Source organism: Ambystoma mexicanum, chromosome 2p (genome assembly GCF_040938575.1).
Source record: "Ambystoma mexicanum isolate Mex_15411 chromosome 2p, UKY_AmexF1_1, whole genome shotgun sequence".
Lineage (NCBI taxonomy): Eukaryota > Metazoa > Chordata > Amphibia > Caudata > Ambystomatidae > Ambystoma > Ambystoma mexicanum.
The window spans coordinates 229867073-229891489 of NC_090923.1; positions in this window are offsets into that span (position 1 = coordinate 229867073).

Genomic DNA, 24417 nt, shown 5'->3' on the forward strand with positions numbered 1-24417 from the left:
GCTTCTGCACAGAAGCCTCCAAAAGTGCTGCCACTCTGTCTGGGTCTACAGGATGTGTGGGAGGGGGGAATAGGCACCCTGGACTGAGTTGCCTCGGCAACTCAAGTCGCACTCTTGTGTGATTGGCCCAGTGGTGAGCCGCTCAAACTTCAGAAGTCGCCACAGAAGAGGGAGAAGCTGAACCGACCTGCAATGACGACACCACCGGTGGAGCCCTGCTGAACCGAACTCACCACTTCTCAACTACAGAGAAGATCTTCTTCCAGGAGAGTCTTCTTCCTTTGAGCTGGTGGGGTTAACCAGTTCGCCTTTTTTCACCTTCCTGGATCGTCTCGTGGTCGAATCGCCTGTGCCAAGCACCCTGGTGGCCGGATAGCCACGCTTCACCACTACCGCGAATAAAAGGGTAGTACCTTTTAACCGGGAAACTCCACGGCTGGTTTCTTCCCTGGCAGTGCAACGACCTCCAGCTTTCCTTCACGTCGAGATCTTCTCTTCCCCTTGACGAAGCACCAACTTGCACCCGCTGCCAGGAACAACTGCCCCCGCTGGAGCTTTCTCGCCATTTCAGGTACTGTGTCCCGCCTGGTCTCCCTTGCAACAGACTGTTCAAGGTGTCCCGTAAATCCTTGACTCTCTATCCTGGGGTGACTTCAGACCCGTTAACATTACCTTTCTGAACTGATCTAACTCCTCTTTGAACTATCTGCAAAGACTTTTTAAGTGTACTTCAACTGTGTGATCTTGGCACATTCCGCCTTGCTCTCTCCAAGAGTGGGCCTGGCCTATGAGCTTTTTGCTCTACAGTAGACCCTGCCTTTCTTGACTTGCTGTGGTTCTTTAAAAAGGGTTGGTATTGCGTGTGTTCTTATTTCTGCCTTTTCTCTCCCTTTTTAAATCATTATTGGAGTGCCATCTATGGTTACGCGCTCACCTCTGTTTTGCTAAATAAGTGGTGTACTAACCTAGACTTGTCAAATTATTAATTAGGGAGGTGTATATATTTCTAGTGACTGTGTTTGAACTTGCTTAGCATAATAGTGCCAGTGTATTTTTTACAAGTGTGTTTTTAAATAAATAATTATATACTTTTATACCAAAGCTCTGGTCAGTGTTTGCTTGTGCTACTGTCTCTTTGTACCTAATGTGTATACTCTATATACTGCCTAACTCTTCTTGAGAGAAGTCTGACTGCTCAGCCACAGCTACCAGGTAAATCTGGGTGGTACAGAATGCTATCAATTGGGTTTACTGCTAACACCTGTAGTCTTAAACTTTTTGCAGTGGTCCGTAAGGGAACTGCACAGGTTTCTGCCTAACACTGGTGTACAGCGGTGGGATTTGTATTGAGTATACATTTTGGTGTGCTTATAGATACCTTCGTGCAACTAACCACAAAGCTTAGCACTAAAAAGTTTATTTTCTAACCTGTCAACTATGGAAAGTTATAGTCAAGAGTCCCTTGCTACAAAAACTGCTGATTGTTTAAGAGTTCTCTGTAAGCATAAGAATCTCCTGAGTAAAGGCAAGAAAATGGAGCTAATAGAAAGATTGTTAGCAAACCAAAGTCTGGGTGATGGTTCAGAGGAACCCACTCTCCCAGAGAATGTAGATAACAGTGATGATATTGATATTGATCAAAGTATTGAAAATCTTGAGGCAGAGTCAGAAGAGGATGGTGAGGCTGTTGTGACTGTCCCCCCTAGGCCTCTGTCTGCTCTACCAGCTGTACCTACTGGGCCTTTACCAGGTCCCACACTTAGTCCTCAATGTCTTGAACTAGAGAAAATGAAACTTGAATTGGAGTTTAAGAAACTTAATGCTAAAGAAGAACAAAGACACCAAGAACTGAATCAAGAACTAAGGCTCAGAGAAATGGAGCTCAAGCATGAGCTAGAGATGAAGAAATTGTCTGTTGAAAATCCGGATCCTCTAGGTGTGCCAGTCCCAAAAGACCCCAGATGCCTAAAGAGATTGTGGGTATGTATGAGCCTAAGTTGGATGTGTTGGATTGGTTGGCTATGTTCGAGTATAATCATGGGCTCCAGGACATCTCAGGGAATGAGTTACTTCCCTGGTTGTTCTCTAGGCTCCCCCTGTTGCATCTGATGTGGTAATGGAGTTGTGGGAGGTGGATAGAAGGGACTATGAATGTGTGAAGCTAGCTTTAATAGCTAGATTTGGGAAGACCCCTTCCCAGTACCTTAAGAGGTTGAGGACCCTCAAAAAGAATGATGGTACCTCTTGGGCTACCTGGGTGAATGAGTGTTTGAAAAGCTTAGAGGGATGGATTAAGGGTTACAAGGTGAACACTTATGAGGGAATGAGAAATCTTGTAATGTTTGGGTCAATGTATGATGCCTGCTCTCCTGAGCTCAGACAGCACTTGGCTGATTCAAAGGAATTAGATTCCAGGAAGCTAGCTAAGGCTGCTGACTTGTGGGTTGCCAACAGGGCTACTCACAAGGATTCAGGGGTCACTCAGAAAAAGGATGAGGGAATGCAGCCACCAAAAGGGAACCAAGAGACTTCTAATACCTCCCAACCCAAAGAGGGCCCCAAACAACAAAATAACCAGGGTAAGCCCCAAGGTAAACCACAACAGGCTGGTGTACCTTCTGGTCAACAACCAGAAGGAGGTCAGAACAAGCCACCCTTTCAGCGAGCATTTGGAGTATGCTATGTCTGTAAGACAACTGACCATATCAAAGGAGATCCAAAATGTAAGGGTAAACCTACAGGGATCAGCACAGTCTTCTTAGCCTTCACTCCTGAGGAGGAAGTCCAAATGGCTAGTGCTCACTTTGAAGTCTTTGCTGAAGAACCTTTGGGTCTTCAAGCAAGTGTAACAGTAGAGTCCATGTGTCTGGTTAGCAATCAGAATAGGAGTGTGTACAACTCCATACCAGAAAACTCTAAAGTTTATTATATGGACAGTGTTCTTGTCAATGGCCAGGATATTCCTGCCAGGCGAGACTCTGGGGCCAGCAGAACAGTAGTGGATGAAAGCTTTTTCAGTCCTGAGGATGTTGCTGAGGCACCCAAAGGTCCCACTAAGATGTCTGGAGACCCTGTCCAAATGGTTCCAATTCTACCAGCCCTCATTCAGTGTAATAACATGACAGTGAGGATTCCTGTCAGTGTTCAGACTGAGGTGCCTGGGAGAGTCCTGCTAGGGAATGATCTAAGAACTCTAGGAGTAGTATCCAGTACCCCCAGGCCTCCCAGTATGGAGACCCAGAACCAAACAAAATTGGTTAGAGAGGCCACCTTAAGGAACCACTCTAAGCCTGTGGGAACCTCTAGTGAGAACCCCACTACAAGCCCTGGTGTTGGTAAGTTGACCTCTGACCCAGGCAAATTTCAGGCTAAAATGTTAGGGAAATGGGAGCCCGAATCAAGCTCCATCATTATTCCCCCAGTTTTAGAGTCTGTGACTTCCCCTGCTTCTGAGGAAGAGGTGGATAGACCAACTGGACCCCTAACTAGGCCTAAGAGAACTGGTAATTCTCAGTGCTGGTGGAAAACAAGAAAAGAAAAGTCTAAGGCCAAAAACCTTCAGACTGTTGGACCTTCTACTGAAGACTCCAACTCAAATCCTAATCTTGGGAGTGAAACTCTTAAAGTAGGTAAGGGTAGATCTAAGAGGAAGGAGAAGCATTTACCTTGCTTATCTCCATCCCCTCCAACCAAGAGGCCCAATACCCAACCTTCTCCCAACAGAGAGGTGGTGAGGAACTCTGGAGGCCCCTCTAGATCTAAGGGAATCCTTTATAAGGACCCCTTGACAAAGCCTAACACAGGTTCAGAAGTTGTACCAACTTCTGAGGGACTGGTCAACCAGATCCCCTATAATTTTAAAAAGACTGATGTTCCTCAAAGGGTTTGTAGGTCATATAGCTTACAAAGGAAAACCTTTGATTTGACCATAGAACATAGGTCAGGGTGTCACCACCAAAATGCTGATGGTCTCCCAAGGGTGTTTATAACCGACTAGAGGTATGAGATTCATCCAGGAGTGGATTAAATCCTCCTGTCCCTTAGTCTGGGGGTGGGGGGGTGTTAGGGAGAATTCTCTGTTAAGGCTAATTTCCCAAACCTAATGAGTCCCCCAGCAGCTTTGCTGGATTTTTGGGTTTTTTTTATTCTCCTGCTAAGAGTGAGACTCTTGTTCTCCCACTCTTAGGCATGATTTGAGAATGTCCTTTGACTTTAAAATGTGTTTTATGGGCTATGGGGTCTTTTACTCCATAGGGCTTCATGTGTTTTTGGTAAGTGTGTTGCACAGCACCCTCAGTGCAGTAACACAGGGGTGTCATAGTGGCCCCCAAACATAGACTCCATACCCTGGGACTGACTACTGTCTCCCAGGGCATGTAAAGTCACCATTGACTTTACTAGTCTTAAATTGTGAACAGAACCAGTACACACCATCATATTGTGGAAGTACTGGTAGGGGTAATTCGATTATCCCTAGGTCTGTTTTTCAAGGGGGCACTGTCCAGTCCCCCCTTGTCGAGTTTCTGGCTGGTGGCAGTGGTTACCACGCGAAATATTCCACAAGAATATTTCCTATGGGATTTTCCCATTCATTTTAAACGCACCACTTTTTTGGTGCAATGTTAAAGATACCGCCGGGTTATTTATTTAATATTTATTCCCCGGTTGGGTCTTTTTGCCAGGACTCAGTTTTAAAATGGCATTTGTGTTCGCCTCTGTAACTCCAACCCAAGTCGAGCCCTTTGTTCCACTTTTGGTGGGCTTCTGCACAGAAGCCTCCATAAGTGGTGCCACTCTGTCTGGGTCTACAGGATGTGTGGGAGGGGCAAATAGGCACCCTGGACTGAGTTGCGTTGGCAACTCAAGTCGCACTCTTGTGTGATTAGCCCAGTAGTGAGCCGCCTGGCTCACCACTTAGCATGTTTGAGTGACAGCTAGGACTGATGAATGGGGGTTTTCTGCATAAAAGCAGGGCTTTGGGGACTGGAACTTCAGAAGTCGCCACAGGACCAAAAGAATCCGAAGAGGGAGAAGCTGAACTGACCTGCAACAACGACACCACCGGTGGAGCCCTTCTGACCCAAACTCACCACTTCCCAACGACAGAGAAGATCTTCTTCCAGGAGAGTCTTCTTCCTTTGAGCTGGTGGGGTTAACCAGTTTGCCTTTTTTCGCCTTCCTGGATTGTCTCGTGGTCGAATCGCCCGTGCCAAGCACCCTGGTGGCCGGATAGCCACGCTTCACCACTACCGCAAATAAAAGGGTAGTACCTTTTAACCGTGAAACTCCGCGGCTGGTTTCTTCCCTGGTAGTGCAATGACCTCCAGCTTTCCTCCACGTCGAGATCTTCTCTTCCCCTGGACGAAGCACCGACTTGCACCCGCTGCCAGGCACAACTGCCCCCGCTGGAGCTTTCTCGCCATTTCAGGTACTGTGTCCCGCCTGGTCTCCCTTTCAACAGACTGTTCAAGGTGTCCCGTAAATCCTTGACTCTCTAACCTGGAGTGACCTCGGACCCATTAACATTACCTTTCTGAACTGATCTAACTCCTCTTTGAACTATCTGCAAAGACTTTTTAAGTGTACTTCAACTGTGTGATCTTGGGCACATTCCACCTTGCTCTCTCCAAGAGTGGGTCTGGCCTATGAACTTTTTGCTCTACAGTAGGCCCTGCCTTTCTTGACTTGCTGTGGTTCTTTAAAAAGTGTTGGCATTGTATGTTTTCCTATTTCTGCCTTTTCTCTCCCTTTTTAAATCATTATTGGAGTGCCATCTATGGTTACGCGCTCACCTCTGTTTTGCTAAATAAGTGGTGTACTAGACTTGTCAAATAATTAATTAGGGAGGTGTATATATTTCTAGTGACTGTGTTTGAACTTGCTTGACATATTAGTGCCAGTGTATTTTTTACAAGCGTGTTTTTAAATAATTAATTATATACTTTTATACCAAAGCTCTGGTCAGTGTTTGCGTGTGCTAGTGTCTCTTTGTACCTAATGTGTATACTCTATATACTGCCTAACTCTTCTTGAGAGAAGTCTGACTGCTCAGCCACAGCTACCAGGTAAATCTGGGTGGTACAGACTGCTACCAATTGGGTTTACTGCTAACACCTGTAGTCTTGAACTTTTTGCAGTGGTCCCTAAGGGAACTACACAGGTTTCTGCCTAACACATGGTCACAAAGCTTTGCTTAAAAAGTTTCAATATTGTTGCCAGAAGGTCGCCTATTTAGGCTATCTCCTGTCAAAGGAGGGAAGAAGATTGACACCTGAAAGAATAAAACACATTTCTGGCATGTCTGTCCCAAATACACAGAAGGAAGTTAGAACCTTGATAGGTATGGCTTCTTACTGTAGGTTGTGGATTCCAAATTGTTCACTAGTGATCAAACCGATGTTGGCTTTGACAAAGAAGAGCATTTCTTCGCCATTGCCGTGGAACACAGAACACCAGCAATCGTTTGACTTGCTTAAGACTGCATTATGCTCTGTACCGGTTTTGGGCACACCAAACTATGAAAAGGCCTTTGTGTTGTTTGTGCATGAATGTGATGGATGTGCTTTGGCTGTATTAACGCATGAACATGGAGGGAAGAATAGGCCGTGCAGTTACTTTTCTTCCGCCATTCATCCTGTAGCATGCGCTTTGCCAAGATGTTTGCGAGCTGTCGCTGCTGCTGCGTCTGTAAAACAGAGTGAGGGAATGGTCCTAGGCCATGATATAACCCTGATGGTGCCTCACTCTGTAGATGTTCTACTGAACCGAACCAAAACACAACACCTCACTTCTGCACGGTTGACAAGATATGAATTGATCTTGTTTGCTCCTCACATTCAAATTAAGATGTGTTGTGTTCTTAATCCGGCTGAACTCCTACCTTTCCCGCAAGATACTACTTGCGGCGATGAAGAGTCACATGATTGTTTATATACTACCGAACAAGAAACAAAGGGTAGAATTGATTTGAAAAACACTCCTTTGGATAATCCGCAAGGAGAGCTTTTCTGTGATGGCTCCTGCTTCAAACTTCCAGATGGTACATCCACAGCTGCTTATGCAATCACCACATTAAGCACGGTCGTGAAAACCAAGAGAATCACGCATAACTCTGCGCAGGCCGCAGAGATTATAGCATTGACCCGAGCTTGTGAACTTTCCGAAGGGCTTGCAGTAAACATATATACTGATAGTCAATATGCCTTTGGGGTGGTTCACAACTTTGGGAGACTTTGGTCAGAAGGAAGGTTCCTAACTTCACATGGCACTAAAATCCAACATGGCTCCCTAATAGTACAACTACTCTCAGCACTTGCGCTCCCTACTCAGTTAGCTGTTTTGAAATGTGCAGCACATTGAAAGATTACAGATGACATAGGGAAAGGGAATGCTTTCGCTGATCAAATAGCTAGACAAACCTGCTACCGATCCCCTTACGGAGATGTATGTTTCAAGGGAGACTGTAAATGCTTATGCAATGGATGAGGGTGTTGGGTCTGTACGGGATATCCAATCTGATGCCACGTTAGAAGAATCCAAGAGGTGGGCTGAAGGCTTGGGGAAACTTGATGAAGACGGGTGTTGAGTGGACTTAGCGGAAGGGAGATGGCTACTCGTGGACTTAGCGGAAGGGAGATGGCTACTCCCTGACGCGTATATAATGATGATGGTCATCATGGCCCATGGTCCTACGCATGTATGTGCCCAGGTGACAAAGATGTTAGAAAAAGTTTGGGCAAATGACAAAATTTCAAAAATTGCCCAGCGCTATGTCCAGGATTGTATGATTTGCCTACAGCACAATGTGAGAAAGGGGACAACTCCAAGGGGAAGTTTCGGGCCTCCCTCTGTCCCCTTTGAAGGTATCCACTTTGACTTTATTGAAATGGAACAATGTAACAATAAAAAGTATGTGCTGGTGGTCATCTTTGCTTTTAGTAAATGGGTCGAGGCTTTCCCCGTTAAAGATGCTACAGCCATGACTACTGCGAAAACCATGTTAAAGGAGTACTTCCCGCGGTTCGGGCTACCAAGAGTTATCTGGTCGGACAATGGTCCACATTTTGTCGCTGCTGTAATTCTGCAGATATGTGCGGCATTACAGATCGACAAACGGTTCCATTCGGCCAGACACGCTCAGAGCGCTGGACTAGTAGAAAGACACAACGGTATAATCAAGAACAAGCTCGCTAAGAAGTGTGCCGGCACTAAGTTAAAATGACCGGACGCCTTACCGATCGTGTTATTATCCATGTGTACAACCCCTCAAACTAAGACTGGGCTCTCTCCATTTGAGGTGGTAATGGGGAGACCTGCCAATATCTGGAACCTTCCTAAATGCAATTTGTTAAGAAATGTTGAAAATGTATTACTTTCAGATTATTTCAGCCAGTTGACTAAAAACCTGTATTTGTATTTGATTTATCACCAGGTACGAGAGGCTTTACCTGTGCTATACGAGGGCCCGGGCCACAGTATACGGCCTGGAAGTTGGGTGCTCATCAAGGCATTTGAGCGCTCTTCCTGCCTTGCACCTCGCTGGCATGGGCCGTTCCAGGTCCTGTTGGTCACCCAAACAGCGGTGCGGGTCTCTGGAAGAAAGAACTGGATCCACGCATTCCATGTCAAGAAACTTCCTCACCCAGTGCCACACGTTACAGAAGAAACAGAACCCTCATTAATGCTGCAACCAACGATCCCAAAGCAGTAAATAGCGCCGAGAGTGTGTCGGAGAATCTTTCTGAGCCCGTGAGGCTTGGGGAAGCTGCCATTTTGTCTCCACACTCTCCAAATGTTTTGCACCCAGAAACTGCTGTTCCAAATTCGGCATCTTCACTTGTCTCCGATACGTTGCTTCCAACGGGAAGTTTCGACACATTGTTTCCGGATCAATCAGTACCAGGAAAAGCAAGGTACAATCTGCGTCCAAGAAAATAGACTTACAGCACGGTTTTGCTGTGTATCTGATAGACTTACGGCATGGTTCGGCTCTGCATTCGGAGAAGAAAAGGATCATCGAGGGCTTGTTTTTGCCCAAATTTCAGAAAGGGGATTCTGTTGGCTATTGTTGTGGAAGGACTAAGAATGTGCACGGCCGGGAGGTCGCCAGCAACGAACATTGGGGGTATCTGTTTGAAGACTACAATGCCTGCTACCGCTTGTATGGGACTTGTAAATGATGGGGTGACCAACCGGGACAATGGACAATATGCCTGCGCCCAGAAAACGTATTGCTATATTTTTATAATGATATTTGGGTTTATAATAGTCAGTGTTTTAGGATTGTGGTACCTCGAGGAAACACATCCTTTAGAATCCTTGCTACCTACTGAAAGTGTACCTACTGTTCCTACTCCCTTTGTACATTTGCATACTCTGTCCCCTAGGGACTCTCGGCATAGACAAAGGTACCACAATAATACTCTGCTACTTATCATGAATGCTACGCATGTCATTTTTAATAAGTCTAACTGTTGGGTCTGCTCACATTTGCCGCAACACGGGGATAAGGGGCTAGGTTGGTATATTCATCCTTTACCTTTGACAACCACTTTTTATGCTTCTCTTAGAGCACTGTTCTTTGGCCGTTGGAATGATAGCATCTCAGGGAACTTTGATGGCACCAATTTGAATAGTTTTGAGAAATGTGCTTTGACTCCCCTGGGATGCTCGCTTTTCGCAAACAGGAGTAAACCTAACGTTGCTTCTATTAGGCCTTCTGATAGACTGTCTCGTCCTTTCCAATCTTAGATTTCCTTTAAAATGGCTCCAATAGGCAATAAGGATGCCATGCCTCCTTGTTACACTGTTAATCATAGCCCCGATTCAGTTTCTTTTTGCATACAGAGGAATGGAACTCAGTGAATGGGAGATTTTCTAGGTTGTGCCAATGTTGCAAATTTGACTGGGGAAAACAGACCTTTGTATGTAGCCGAACCTGTCTACTTCATCTGCGGTAATGTAGCATTCCCATGGTTGCCCAGGGAATGGCAGGGAACCTGTTATTTAGGGATCCTGTTACCTGGGGTGTTTATAGCTAGTACAAAAGAAGTTTCAAAGGCACGTCCACGGCGGGACGAGAATGGTGACACTCCAGAAGAAATCTTGGGAGATATAGCAAAATCAGTTGTGCCATTTTGGGGGCAGATAGCAAATTCCGAGGATATCAGAAGACTAGCGGGAGTACTGGAGAGAACCATCAACCGGACCACGGACATACTCTATAATATGACATTAGAACAGAAGGCGATAAGACAAGTAGCACTTCAGAACCGGATGGCATTAGATGTCATTCTGGCTGAACGTGGTGGAGTGTGTAAATTAGTGGGGTCCGCTTGCTGTGTTTTCGTACCAGATTCCTCCCCAACTATCTTCAAGGCAATACAGAATCTGCACGTCCTTAGTTCAGAAGTACATGTTCCCGAGGGAAACTGGGATCTTAGCGCTTGGTTCTGGGACTTCTTGCGATCTTGGAGTTGGAAGGTACTTTCGGTCTTGTTGATTATTTTGGGTATTCTGTTGTTTCTTTGTTGCTGTATTCAGTGTCTACCTAGTATATGTTCGATGCTAGGGGGATGTTGCACACAAGAGATAGGTACGATAGGACATAAAGTATATGCCCCAGATAAAACTTCCAAAGAATATGTGTTGAAAGAAATTTTAGCGAATTACCTAATGGCAATAGATAACCGACAGCGATTCAGGGTGTCAGGGTGCATGTACGATGATGCTTGGAGTTATTTGCAAGGAGATCCAAAGTAGTTTTAGCACTTGGCATAGGCCAAAAGGAGGGTTTGTCAAAAGAGAAATTATATCGTGCCTCCTATTGCAATGAATATATGTAGATTGGCCTACGCCAAGCTGCTTGTAAGTCACTTGCAAAGGAATCTGTGTTGCAAGGTCCTGACCTTAAAATCAATGTAAGCCGCCATTTTAGGTCAATCCACCATTTTAGGTTCGCTTTGTAAAGTCACCCTGTGAGTTAAAATGGTGGACAATGTCATTCCGAAATACAACATGGCTGTCTTGACCTCTGTATGTAGCTAATATGTAACTTGCCTGCAGGCCACTTGTTGAGGTCGTGGACTGAGACCTTGTCCTTCGTTGACCTGTGTGTAAAGGATTACTCGTGCAATGAAACTAATCCGCGAGCATATGCTAAGAACAATGTATTCAAATACTGAACGTAGAACACTTGTTTAACTACATTGTATTCATGTTTGAGAAGACCTGCATGGAAAATCCCAGAATGCACAGTTGCCGTATAGGCTTGTTGATATATGTATTAAAAGCAAACCAGTTACATGTGGATGTGCGAAACTCGGCATGAACCCTAGATCGGTGATGTATTAGCGGAATAGTAACCCGAAGTAGGGCTGGACATCGTGCTCACAAAGAGTATAAAAGACCAATGAATTCTAATGTACAGCATCTCTCACTGAACACACTGAACCACGCTGGAGTTCGTTGTGTTGCACTGAGGGCCGATAGCTATCTGATTTTGCTCTGTGCTTCGTAACTGGATTCAGTATAAAATAAAGTACTTTGTATGTTCCTTTGTAACCCGTGTTCGGTGTATTTCCTTTTGGGGTACTCAGCCTCGATATTTTGATTTTGTTTTCACAATACCGGCCCTCTTAATCTACTTTTGTGTGCAAGATTGTGCCTGCTTTAAATGCAAGGAGTACTCCTGCTGTTTTTCCCTTGGCGTTAGCTTGTATGATTTTTGGGTACTGTCTGATTTTTAACCTTTGTCGGTCTTGAAGCTTAATCTGTGTTTCTTGTAAAGCAATCAGATCGGGCTGATGTGTCGAAAGGAGCCGTTCTAGTTTCCTCCTCTACGCCGGGCTAACCCCTGATATTAAGAGTCAAACATCGGAAGGTAAGTCCATTGCTTGGGGTTCAGGCTTTTGGGATATCCTGGTTGTTGATGCCACTTTGTATACTCTTTGACAGATCCCCCGTTTACTACACTATTTCCCACCCCGTAGTCACTAAACTCCTATAATACCCCATCCCACCACAAAATTCCCCCTTGTGTAACATAACATATCCCCCCCTCTCTCCTTGGTGTAAACCACCCTCGCTATTCCTTCCTGGCACTCAGTCCTCAGAGGTGGACTACAGAGATTACCAGGAGTGTGTGCGGGGTATCCTAAAACCCCAACTATATGTCTTTTGTGGATTCCAAGGTGAGCTTCCGCCGTACCCCAGCTTGACTTGAGTATAAATACCAGCTCGACAACATGCTACCTGCAGCAGCCACAGCAGCCTTTTTTGGATGGGTCCATTGCCTTCCCAGTGCTCAGGGATGCTCGTTCCGTCAAGGTCCATTCCCAAGGACGGGGCCCCTGTGGGGTATACGACCAGGCTGTGTTTGGTCCTGCATGGTTGTCCAGGTCAATACGCAGTATCCGGGCCCCTTCCTCCTTTGATGTTACCGTGTTTTGTCTGCCCTCCCAGTTGAACAGAGGGCCAAATGGGAAGATCCATCTGTAAGTTATCTTCTTAGATTGTAGGTGTTCCAGCAACCCGCGCATGTCTCTTTGTTTCTGTAGCATTAGTTGGGAGACGTCCTGGAAGAGTTGGATTTTTTTTGCCGTTATAATGTATCGGCGCCACCCTTCAGGCTGCTCTTAAGATCTGCTCCTTTTGTGGGTAGCATGCTAGTGCTGCCAGGATATCTCGTGGGCATGCGCCCAGTTCCTGGCGTCTTGTACCAGCTCTGTGGATCCTGTCAATTGGAATGTCGCCCTCTCCTTTCGCGTTTAAAAGGTCTTTAAAGATGCCTGTTAATGCTTATTTCAGGTCTTGCACTGTTTCTGGAAAGTTCCTAATACGGATATTGGATCTCCACAATCTATTTTCAAGGTCCTCCCAGTGCAGTTCGATGTTGTGTGTTGTCTTGGCCATGTGTTCTAGCAGCTTTGTGCTGTTAAGGGCCAGGTCTTGAAGTGCTTTTTCGTTCAAGTCTCTTCTTTCCACGAGAGATTAAACTTCTTTTCTCATTTCGGATGGTGCCGACCTGAATTCACTAGTGGAAGTATTGAATTACGCTTGGAAAGAGGTGGAAAATGTATCCTGGAACTCGAGGAAGCAGCGTTCCATGTCTTCTTTGGAGGCTGCCATATTGGTGGCTGTTGTGTTTGTTGGGTTTTCTGAAGGATGCTGTGTGCTCTCCAGGTTTGATTGCGCCCCCTCTGACCTTAACTGGCAGTTCCTGGATTGGGTTTTCTTTGGGGGTTGTCAGTTGTGTAGGCTTCCACAACGTTCTTCTCCCTTTAGTTCCTGGCATTAACTTTATTCTTCACAGGGGGGGTGGGTGAGAAACCTGAGGGTATTTTCCCAAGTAGACCCCGGGAATCCCTTATTTAGGTGGCCAGGGGAGAGCTGGAACTCCCAAATCCCAATCCTGGGGGTGAACATGCGAGGGAGGACCACCTGGGTTGGGGAGCCCGGGGTTATGTTGGGGGAAAAGCCTCAGGTGAGACGTGGTATTATGCCGAGGAAGAAGGAGAGGAGAATAAGATCTTTGAGAACTTTGTAGGTTGTACTACATCTATCTCCCTTCCTCCCAATGAAGCTCCCCTATTAGAATCCCACCACCCATACACCTCTGGTAAACCAATTAAAAACCCAAACCCTGTCACAGTAGGAAGCAACCTCTCTCAAAATCCTTGTTTTCATGTTGCCCACCAGAATACTCCCGGTCATTCTTCTTCACGTCCTTCTGATAATTCATTCCTGAACACCCAATCTATCTTGACAAAACACTACTGTTCCCACAATCCCCTCTGTTCAGTTCACGATCCCGGCTATCCTTATTTGCTTCCTACACCTTACTAACCCCATTCCTCGGAGTAGGGAACTGTCTTTTGAATTTGTTGAATACAATTTCTGAGGGGTCTGCACCCAGAAGAGGGGGACCCAGAGGTGAAGCCATCTCCCAAAGTGTTCATAGAACAGAACTTTTGTATTTGTTTGTTGAGAGCATCAGGCCTCAAAGGTGAGAGATTTTTATTAAAAAGAGACTTTACCATCGAAGAACCTGATAGCTGATACAGAAATGTTAGCTCGTGCTGGCAAGGCTCGAGCGTATGCTCTGCTCCAAAGTCCCACCTTGTCCTGTGCTAAAAACATGGGGAAGGGAGACCTCAGGGCAATCACATCCTGACTTATTATTTGAACACTGTTTCCTTTATTTTAATACCCTATCCCACACTCTTTCTGTAATTAGTTGTAAGGAATTGGCAATAGGTTTTTTGCTTTGACAAGACGCCCCAAGAACTGCCTTATTTTTCATTTGATGGTCAACGCTTGCTCCCATCTTAGATTTAGGTTATGCATTTTTCCACCCTGCACTTACAGTTTAATAAACACCCTTGAACTGTGATCACTTGTGTTTGTCTTTACTGTTGTCACCATGAGTTCCTTACAGGGGTCACCAGTGCCCCTTGAGGGTCTGTATTCCATTTTGTTGCTTCCGGGGGCCAGGGTCCGAGGGTGTTTCTAGCACTGTCTGGATGCTATGCTGGGCAATGTTACTTGTAGATGATAACTCCTTCCTGACTTGGATTCCCCTGGAATGCTGGCCAGATTGTGTTCACGGGGCTCAGGGATGTTTGTGCTGCCCGAACCCTTTGCTGGGCAGTGTTGCTTGTGGATGATAGCTCCTTCTTGTCTTGATTTTCCCTGGTATGCCAGCCGGGTTGCATTCTCGGGGCTCAGGGATGTTGATTGTGCTGTTTGAATGCCCCGCAGTGCAGCGCAGCCCATGGGTGGGAGTTCCTTCATAGCTAGGCATCCCGAGATGTGCAGCCTGGTTACGGTCTCGGCCCTTTCCTGCTTCAAGGCCCTGGGCCACCTCCCACCAAATGCATGCCCCGCTGATCTGGACCCTCGGAGCAGGAGGGGCAGCCGCTCGGGCGCGTATGCAGGGATGAACGGCTGCGGGTGTTTCACCAGCATGCTGCAGTCTCCCAAGCTGCTCTCCTACCAGTTATGGTGGCCGGTGTCACCCACCTGCCGCTCCTGCTGTTCTCCTGGATCTAGTTGCTGGGCTGCTGGGTCCGGTCTGGGGTTGTTTCTGGCCGGGACTCACACGGCGGGCACCCGGCCCATGTGTACTGTCTCTGTCTGGGCTCTGGAGCATTCAAGGGCAACACTTGCCTGTTGGCTGGGTCAATCCCTGACAGCTTCCGGGTCCCCGGCCTGAGTCACCGTTGCCTCTTTCCACGAGTCCAATGAGGGATGGGGCCTCATTGTCTGCTGTGTGTGGGAGGCGTATGGTCAGCCGACCGATGGTCTTGCCGATCTTGTATTGAGATTATTTGGGAGTGGGGTCAGTAGTGGCACCCCCCGTCTCAGGGGATCTCTGGGTCTATTCCGCTGCTCTTCCAGCCCTCGTCCCTCAGGGAGCCGGGGTCCCCTGCCTTCACTGCGTGCCTCGCCAGCGATTCTGCTTCCTCAACGCGCACATGTCGGAACCTTTCCTGGGGTGCTCGGGACCCGGCCACGGGACTCCTGGGGGAATTATGCTGTTTATGGGTCTAGGCTCATCTGCGCCAAGCTGGGTTTCTGTGGGGGACAGAGCTCAACTAGTTGCATCCTCACTGGTAGGCAGCCTTCTTGGAATCAGACTCAAACCTTTGCAGTACACAGCAACAAAACTCCAAACACAGCAGCTCCTTCCGCATGCTTTTTACACTTCGGGTCTCCCCTAATCCGGCTCAGACCTTTCGGATGTCGAATACTTTCGAATGGGCGTGGCCTTCTTTGCAGACCCACGCAGGACCACCGTGACTCAAATTTCAATGTTCAGTTTCAGTCCCCCACGTCTTCCAGGGTCTCTCCAGGTTGAATTCTCCTCCTGGGTCTGTACTCCATCCAGCATCCCCAGCTCGTTCAAAGTGTGCCTGTGTGCTCTGTCTTTTATACTGTCTAGGAGAGTCAATTGGAATCATGTGTGAATGGTTGTAACGGGAGGCCTGACCTTACATGGCCTCATTATTGGGACAAAATGGCGACTGCCCATAGGAATCCTCGATGCATTGATTCCTATGGGTAATCTCCACAGCTCTTGTTCTCTTCTTCCTCGTCCCAGTGGTTTCTCAGAATGCACTAGGGAGGAAATATGGGAGTCGTAGTCTTTTCTAGGGATGATGAAAAAGATGGGTCTGTCAGAAAAAGGGGGACAATCACATTGTTGTAAATGATGGGGTGTAAGGAAGGCATAGTATCAACAGTAAGACAGACATAAGTGACCACAGTTCAAGGGTATTTACTGAACTTCAAAAAGGGTTTGAAAAACACCTATCTAATTCTAAATCTACAGATGGGAACAAGCTACAACCATCAAATAATAATAACACAGTCCTTTTAATGTCTTGTCAAAATAAAAGGGCCTATACTAATAAACCTATTGCCAATCCCTACCTCTAAATACAAATAGTGTGGGAAACAATGTTACGAAAAAGAAATAAGTATTGACAAAATGAGATGTCAGGATGTTCAGGCCATTGGCCTCCCTTCTCCAGGTTTTCAGCATGGGACAAGGTGGTACACTTGACCTTTGCACAGTCTCTGGCTTCTCTAGCATGAGTATACAGTTCAATCATTAGCATCAGGGCCTTCCGTGCCTGGGTCTTAGATTGTCCTAAGTGTTCCCCTGTCAGATGTGAATGTGCAATCACTAGTACAATCTTCTAATGGGTTTTGGGGGTTTCTAACTGAGTTATACTTAGGCCTTCAGTGAAGAAAACAGAACCTCAGCTGTGGGAATATGCAATGCACAAAAGGAACGTACTTGCATGGAGATCCGTGGTGCAGAACTGCAGCAACGTTTGAATGAAATGAAAGCGGATCTCATGAAGTCACAAAAGAAAATGGCGCCCGCTGTATAACAAAGGACGAAAGCACTGGCTGTGCGGATTTCGGAGCAGGACCGCAAGGGTACGGTAATAGATGGTTACAATAACTGCCAATGACTGCTGTATGGACTATGGACGCAGCGGACGCATGAGCCCACACAGACCTGAAGCCTGGGCGTGCGTGGGAGGAGTATGAAAGACACAGTGTATGGTGCCTTAACAAAGAGTCGTACGGAATACCAGTGCAGAACCTCCTGGAGCACAGTGTACACAGTCGTAGACCATCAGGCATTCGTTATAAGTGCCCTGGTGAAAATCGGATGCTCGCCTTGATATATACAGACAAAGGTGGAGACACGCCTCAAACAATGCATTGGATGAGGTCGCACAGAGAGCTGCGTATTAGTGAATAGAATGGTGTGGGCAGTCACACCGTGCCAACGTGAATAAGGATTGTACACGAGTGAAGCAGATTACAGCACGGTGCCTATGAAGGACACAACGCGGGGAGACTGATTCGGAATAGCCACGTTTGTATCAGTAACACAAGTGCTCCCAAGCTGCTACAGTAGCTGTAACATAGATGTGCCACCTGGGACCCTCAATGCAGGGAACAGATAAACATTAGCCAACACAGGTCCAAAGGCGATATATTGTATCCAAAAGGATTGAACAGAGACGTACGCGCACAGTCATAGCAGGAGCTGCCGGCAGTGCGAGACCTGACGCCCAGCATACAAGCTTGGCCACAACAAGGGCCCGTGAATTCGAACTCTGAAAGCAAGAACACACCAGAGGGATCATAGGAACAAAGAGGACACGTCCGCAGGGAAAGGAGAGCTGGGGAAACTTTACAGAGGGACGTGATCGGAATTCACATGCAGCGTTCGGCAGAAGTAGGCACAGACCGTGTGCAACCCAGACAGTAACATTAGTAATTAATCAGCCAGCTGCGAGAATACACAGCAAGGCAGTACAAGGAGTACATTGCTGACGGGACCACAGTGCCCTACCCAGACCTGCTAAAATGCTAACCTCCACAGCCACAAATTGAAACACACGACATCCCACGGATCAGAAGCCCAGGGGTGCCACTGGATGTTTCTGAGGTACATAGTGGTCTGAGCTCTGTCAAAGAGGCACGCACACCACAAGAGTGGGATTATGTCCCTCCTGTTCAATGTAGGCGGTGGTGGACTCGCGACCACCGGGCGTTTGAACACCTGTCCTTGCCATAATAGGACACGGAATGTGTGGACGCACTAAGGGGAAACATATCCATGGGATACAGTCAGACGACAACAACACAATATGCAGGGCTACCTGAGCTGCAGTGTCGCACCAATGGGCGCAGAGGCTGACATCAAGCAGGGATGCTCGCTTCGGACACCACACCAGAGGCCGCAGTAGCAGTAGACAACAGAAGTGTCCTGTGAAGAAGGGACTTAAGACTGGCAGCACTGCTGGCAAGGAATACATCTGAGCTGGTTCATAACAATCAGTTAAATACACCCCAGATCCAGCTGCGGAACACCATCCAAAGCGGAAGGAACCCCTCCTGTAATCGAAACGGCCTCTAAGTTGCTCAAAGTCAATGGAAAGCTGCAAACAATTGAGGAGTTTACTAAATCGCCACAAACAACGGAGGTGGTTAAAACTAAAGGACAAAGCATGCAGGGGGAAGTAACTCTGACACAGAATGACCAACAGATCCTGGAATCTATTGCGGAATTGAAGGCATTGTGGAAGAGCAAGATTGACACCATTATCGCTGAACTGAAGACCTTGCTTGAATTTAAGATAGACGTTGTAAGTGTGGACGTTAATTTTCTGTGGCAAGATATGAGGGTGCTGGCTGAATGCACAGGCGTACTGGAGAAAGAGGTGAAGGCGAACACTGCCACGTGCGTGGCTAACGCAAATGAAGTTAATACACTGCAACAACAAGTGCGCAACCTGGAGAGCAGGGCAGAAGAGGCAGAAGGGCGTGCGCGCAGGACTAATGTACGCATTGTGGGGCTCCCGGAGGGAGAAGAAGGATTGGACCCGACTAACTATATTGAGAATATGTTACTACAAGAGATAAAAGGAGGAGCACTCACCCAGGGGTTTGCGTGGGAGAGAGCACACAGAGCACTCGTCAGGAGGCCACCAACGGGAGCCCCCCCCATGGCCGATCATAGCCAAGATACTGAATTTAAAGATAGGGAGAAGATCTTGGAGCATTTTCAGAAAGGAGGAACGATGAGTAGAGCGTCAGCGACCATCACTGCGTACCCGGATTACACCTTCCTGGTACAGAGGCAGCGATTAAGTTATGTGTCGACCAAGAGAAGGCTGCGAGAAGCGGGCTACCAATATATGCTACGTACCTAGCGAAACTGAAGGTGTTTTATAAGAACAAGCCCATGTTTTTTGAGACTCCAGAAGACGTGACAGCATGGTTGGACGCAAGGAACTATCCAGCGGGAGCGGATGACCAGACGGAGAGCAGAACGGATAAGTGAATCTGGCACTCCCTAATCGTACTGTTGTATAAGTAGATGTTATGGTGCAATAAACATTACACAGAGGTGGACTTTAGGACTAGACTATAATGCAGACTGGGTCATGATTGTTAGGAAAGGTTGCATGGGGGATTGTGGCAAGTGACTTTAGGACCAGAATATAATGCAGCGTGTGACAAAAACTGAGGATGGTATGCGTAAATAGTGCAGTATATTGATAGCTAAATGCAGGAGCCGCAGGGGCCGCTTTAGATCAGTGGCACCGGGAGACACACTTTCACCCCAATAGATAATTTAGTTGGGAGACAAGAAGTGTGGTATCCCCCTGCTGAGCTCTGAGTATAGGTATTACCGGGAAAGGGACTAGATGCGGGGTAGCCTGAGATCCTGGGCTGGAGCTGGGCAACAGTTGGGGATAATTGGGGAGGTGGGTGGGGAGGGAGTTGAGGGAGTTGGGGTGTTTAGGGGGAGGGCAGTTTGGAGTGTCAAGAGAGGACGACCCTACAATCACAAGCCACTGCGTAAGAAGAGGAGGGTAGGAGAGGAGACGGGCGGAGTAGGGAACGGATGAGATGGGAGACCTGAAGATAGTGACCTGGAATGTGAGAGGGCTAAATAATGATATTGTCATGATTCCTGCCCCTCATGTCCCCAGCCCTCCAAGATGTTAGCTGGAGCCAGGCAACAATCACCTACATGGCCCTCAAAGGCCTCTCCATCCCTCCAAAGACCCACTTGGAGTCAGACTTGGTGCTTGTGGCACCAGACTCACTCACTCCCATAGGATAACATTGGGGATTGGACTTGTAGTGCATTGATGGGGACAAGATGGATGCCCCCACATATTTCGTTTCCCAGAACTGCATGTGCGGTCTAGTCATTTGGGTGTGGTTCAGCCCAGAGACACCTGGGATACCCAGAGACTATTTAAGCCACGCTCAGGCTGAGAAACATGCTTTGTGTTTTCTGCACCTGCAGCGTGACACTCACCGTGTTCGGATCGGTCTCTAGTAGGCCTGCATCTTTCTTCTGCGCTCAGCTCCTGCAAGAACACCATTAGGAACAGCCTTACCTTGCAGCGCTTCTGCCCATCATTCATCGCTCCTTCTGTTCTGCGGGCATCTTCGGCGGTGTCGTTCCCATCCCGGCACGCCGCTTCCTAAGGAAAAGGGAAAAGAACAGAAAAAAGGCATTAGTAAGCATTCAGCAAATCTTCGCTTATTTTTAAAGACTGTACGAGCTTCAAACGCTTACCTGAATCCCAGCTGTTCTGGGGGAACTCTGTCTTTGGAACTTCTCATCCATCTGCAAGAGGGAAAAGACACTCCAGGTTAATGTGGAAACATCTAGAGGCACCGCATACCGCGCTTACCACATTTCTTCTCATAACCGGCATCCACGCTGAAAACATCGCGGCACCTAAAAGAAACAGAAAAATAACTCAGTTCAATACAAATACGGTCGCATCGCGGTCTCACTCACCTTCAGCGCTACTCATCTCAGCAGCCATCCACGGACGCCGGCCATCATCTAAGGAAGGAAAGGAACGAAGTTAGAGAACTGTTCAAAAGACTCATTATACTTACCTGTCGGACTCTTGCCAGTGAAGTAACTAGGCAGCAACAAGCCCGCATCAATCAACGCGCCCCTGCGCTGAAAGCAGGATGGAGAGCACACTTTCCAAGAAAACAAGGTGATCAAAGGGAAGGGTTGGACCCCAGGGAAGAAGGGGTTCAAGCACCCAGAGACAATAGGGAGTTAGACTCTACCAATCCTGTGTTTCAGGCCCAGTCTCCAGTCGAGTAGACTCCAGGGAAGGGTTCGAGGTCGTAAGAGATCAGAATAGGCTGAGTCACGTCCCCGTGGATACCAGGTGAGCGTTACAGATATCAAACAGAATAAGGTCATGATGTACCTGAAGAGACAGAAAATGTAAGGTTTTCAAACACTAACCTGCTGGTGCAGCAATCAACGAGGCAGTTGGGGAGCCCCCTAGGGACCCTGACACCTCCCCTCTCCTGATTAGGAAACAAGTGGTGGTGTAAGGGATCCCAGGGAAACCCTCCTGGGGGAGAAAACCCTGCCGGAACTGAGATGGATCCAATCGTCCTCGGTACGTCGATCTTCAACGTGGGAAGGATTCTATTTGCAGGACTCTACTTCTGTATTCTAATTTAAACAAACAGGGTATGAGCTGAAATATTATCACGGAGAAAACAGATAGAAGTGAGAAAAGAGCAGTACCGAGCGGGTTGGATGGAGGAGGAGTCTTGAGGAGTCTCGGAGGTCAGGAGAGGGAGGCTGGAGACGGACACAAGTCTGTAGATATGTAGATAGGTAGGTAAAGAGAAAAGGTAAGTTTAAGGACAAGGATGTAGGTAACATGCACCCTAGCTGCGAACTTACGGAGCGTCTGAGGAGAGAAGCGATGCGCTGAGCTGTGGTTCTGCAGCACCATATCCGGGATCCTTGGAACAGCGCGGTGACGTCAGAGGACGTCTGACCGAAGACGGGAACACTGCAACGCTACCCGTAGTAACAGGAGCCATGCTGGGGGAAGGAAACAAGGACAAAGTCCGCATTCTCCAGCGCCGCCAAAGGGAGCCGCGGCGCCAGCGAGACATGACAGTATGCCCCCCTCCAAGGGTCCCCCCACCGGGTTTGTCGGGGTGCAACCTATGAAAGCGGCGAACAAGCAAAGGTGCGTGGACAGCAGAGGCTGGTTCCCACGAACGGTCCGCTATAGTATACCCCTTCCAGTGGATCAGATATTGAAGTCGACCATGATGATAACGAGAATCACAAACACCGGAGACTTCGAATTCGGGACCATCTTCAGTTGACACAGGTGGAGGACAGTCTGTAGAACGACCGAATCGATCTGGAACATGGAGCTTGAGTTGGGACACATGAAATACTGGGTGAATCCGGGACCAAGATGGAGGAAGTTGCAATTCAAAGGCTAGCGAGCCCTTCGACCTTAAAACAGTAAAAGGTCCAAAGAATTTAGGAGACAATTTAGACGGAATCAAGTGTCTAGGAAGGAATCTTGCCGAGAGCCAAACCAGATCCCCCGGAGTAATCTTGGGTGATGGTGAACGATGCAAATCCGCAAAGCGTTTGGAGCTTTCCTGAGCTTCTAGCAAAGCAGTCCTGGCCAAATGATGTCCCTGATGGATGTCCCCCATAAGGGCGTCGGCATCTGGAAATGCCGAAGTTTTGAGAAGGGAGGAAGGAGAACAGGAGGGATGGTATCCATAGGTACAATGAAATGGACTTGTCTTAATGGATGCATGAGGAGCGTTGTTATAGGCAAACTCTGCCAAGGGTAACAGTTCCATCCAGTTATCTTGAGCCGCAGACACAAAGCAACGCAGATAAGTTTCCAGGGTTTGATTCAGACGTTCGGTCTGTCCGTTAGTTTGAGGATGGTAGCCTGAACTTAAAGCTCTTTTAATCCCCAAAGCGGAACAGACCTGCTTCCAGTATCGGGAGATATACTGCGAACCTCGATCGGACACTATACTGTCTGGAAGACCATGCTGAGAAAATATGGTATTGATGAAGCGTCTGGCCATTTGTGAGGCAGTTGGTATGGAGGGCAAAGCCAGAAAATGGGCCAATTTGGTAAAATAATCGACCGTTACCATAATGGTGGTACAACCTTTAGACGTAGGCAAGTCGACAATGAAGTCCGTAGAAATCAGTTGCCAGGGACGGGTAGGTATTTGTACTGTTGCCAGTTTCCCAAACGGTTTGCTGCGAGGGGTTTTGGCTTGGAGGCAAACCATGCATGATGAAACATAGTCTTTCACGTCCTTTCCCAGGGTTTCCCACCAAAAATGCCTTAAAACAAGCTCCCGAGTACTGGCTATCCCGCGATGTCCGGCCATGACAGAATCATGACACATATGCATCACTTCAGTACGGAGTTGGAGAGTAGGGACATAGACTCGATGGTTCTGATAATAGCATCCGCCTTCAAAGGAGAGACCCCACTTTCCCATTTGAAGACTGATAGAATCCTTGATGAGACAGGTTTGGGATGCAATTGAGTGAAGGAAATCTTGGACTACCGCAATAAATGTAGCCCGAGGAAACAGTTTTTCGGTCTGAAAACCAGGTTTGCATGTTGGATCTCTGCGTGATAATGCATCGGCTTGTAGATTGGTGTTGCCCGGAATGATTGTGAATGTTATGTTGTAGGGAGAAAAGAAATGTGCCCATCTAGCTTGCCGACTGTTACGGGTTTCTGCGTACTGGAGGCTTTTAAGATTTTGATGATCCGTGCGTACTTCGATAAGATGTTGGGAACCCAATAGGAGATGTCTCCATTCCTGAAATGCTCGTTTTATGGCCAATAGTTCCTTCTCTAATACTGTGTAGTTGATTTCCGAGGGAGAGAAGGTTTTAGAAAGATAGGCCACAGGATGTTCTAATCCAAGTGCCTGAGTCTGTTTCAATACGGCTCCCAAGGCGAAGTGAGAGGCGTCTGTTTCTACAATAAAGGGTAGGCTCTGGTCTGGAGTTCGTAAGATTGGGGCTGACGTAAAAAGAGTTTTCAAAGTGTCAAAGGCGGACTGAGCTTCTATTGTCCATTCGAAAGTCTTCCCCTTCTTAAGCAGCCTTGTTAGAGGTAAAACAACAGAAGAAAACCCTGCAATAAACTTCCTGTAAAAGTTTGAGAATCCCAGAAAACTTTGGAGTTCTCTGACGGTACGAGGTGGAGACCATTCTAGAATTGCTGTTACTTTGCTGGGATCCATTGAAATCCCAGAGGAGGACAGGACGAACCCTAGATAAGTAACTGTAGTCTGATGAAATTTGCACTTTTCTGGTTTACAGAATAGGTGGTTGTTCCGTAATCTGTGTAAGACTTGACTCACATGTTGGTGATGTTCTTTTGGGTCCTTGGAGTACACCAGGATGTCATCGAGATATACGACTGTTGTGTGAAGAAGGAGATCAGAAAATATATGGTCGATGAATCTCTGGAAAACAGCAGGAGCATTTGATAAACCAAAGGGCATCACCCGGTACTC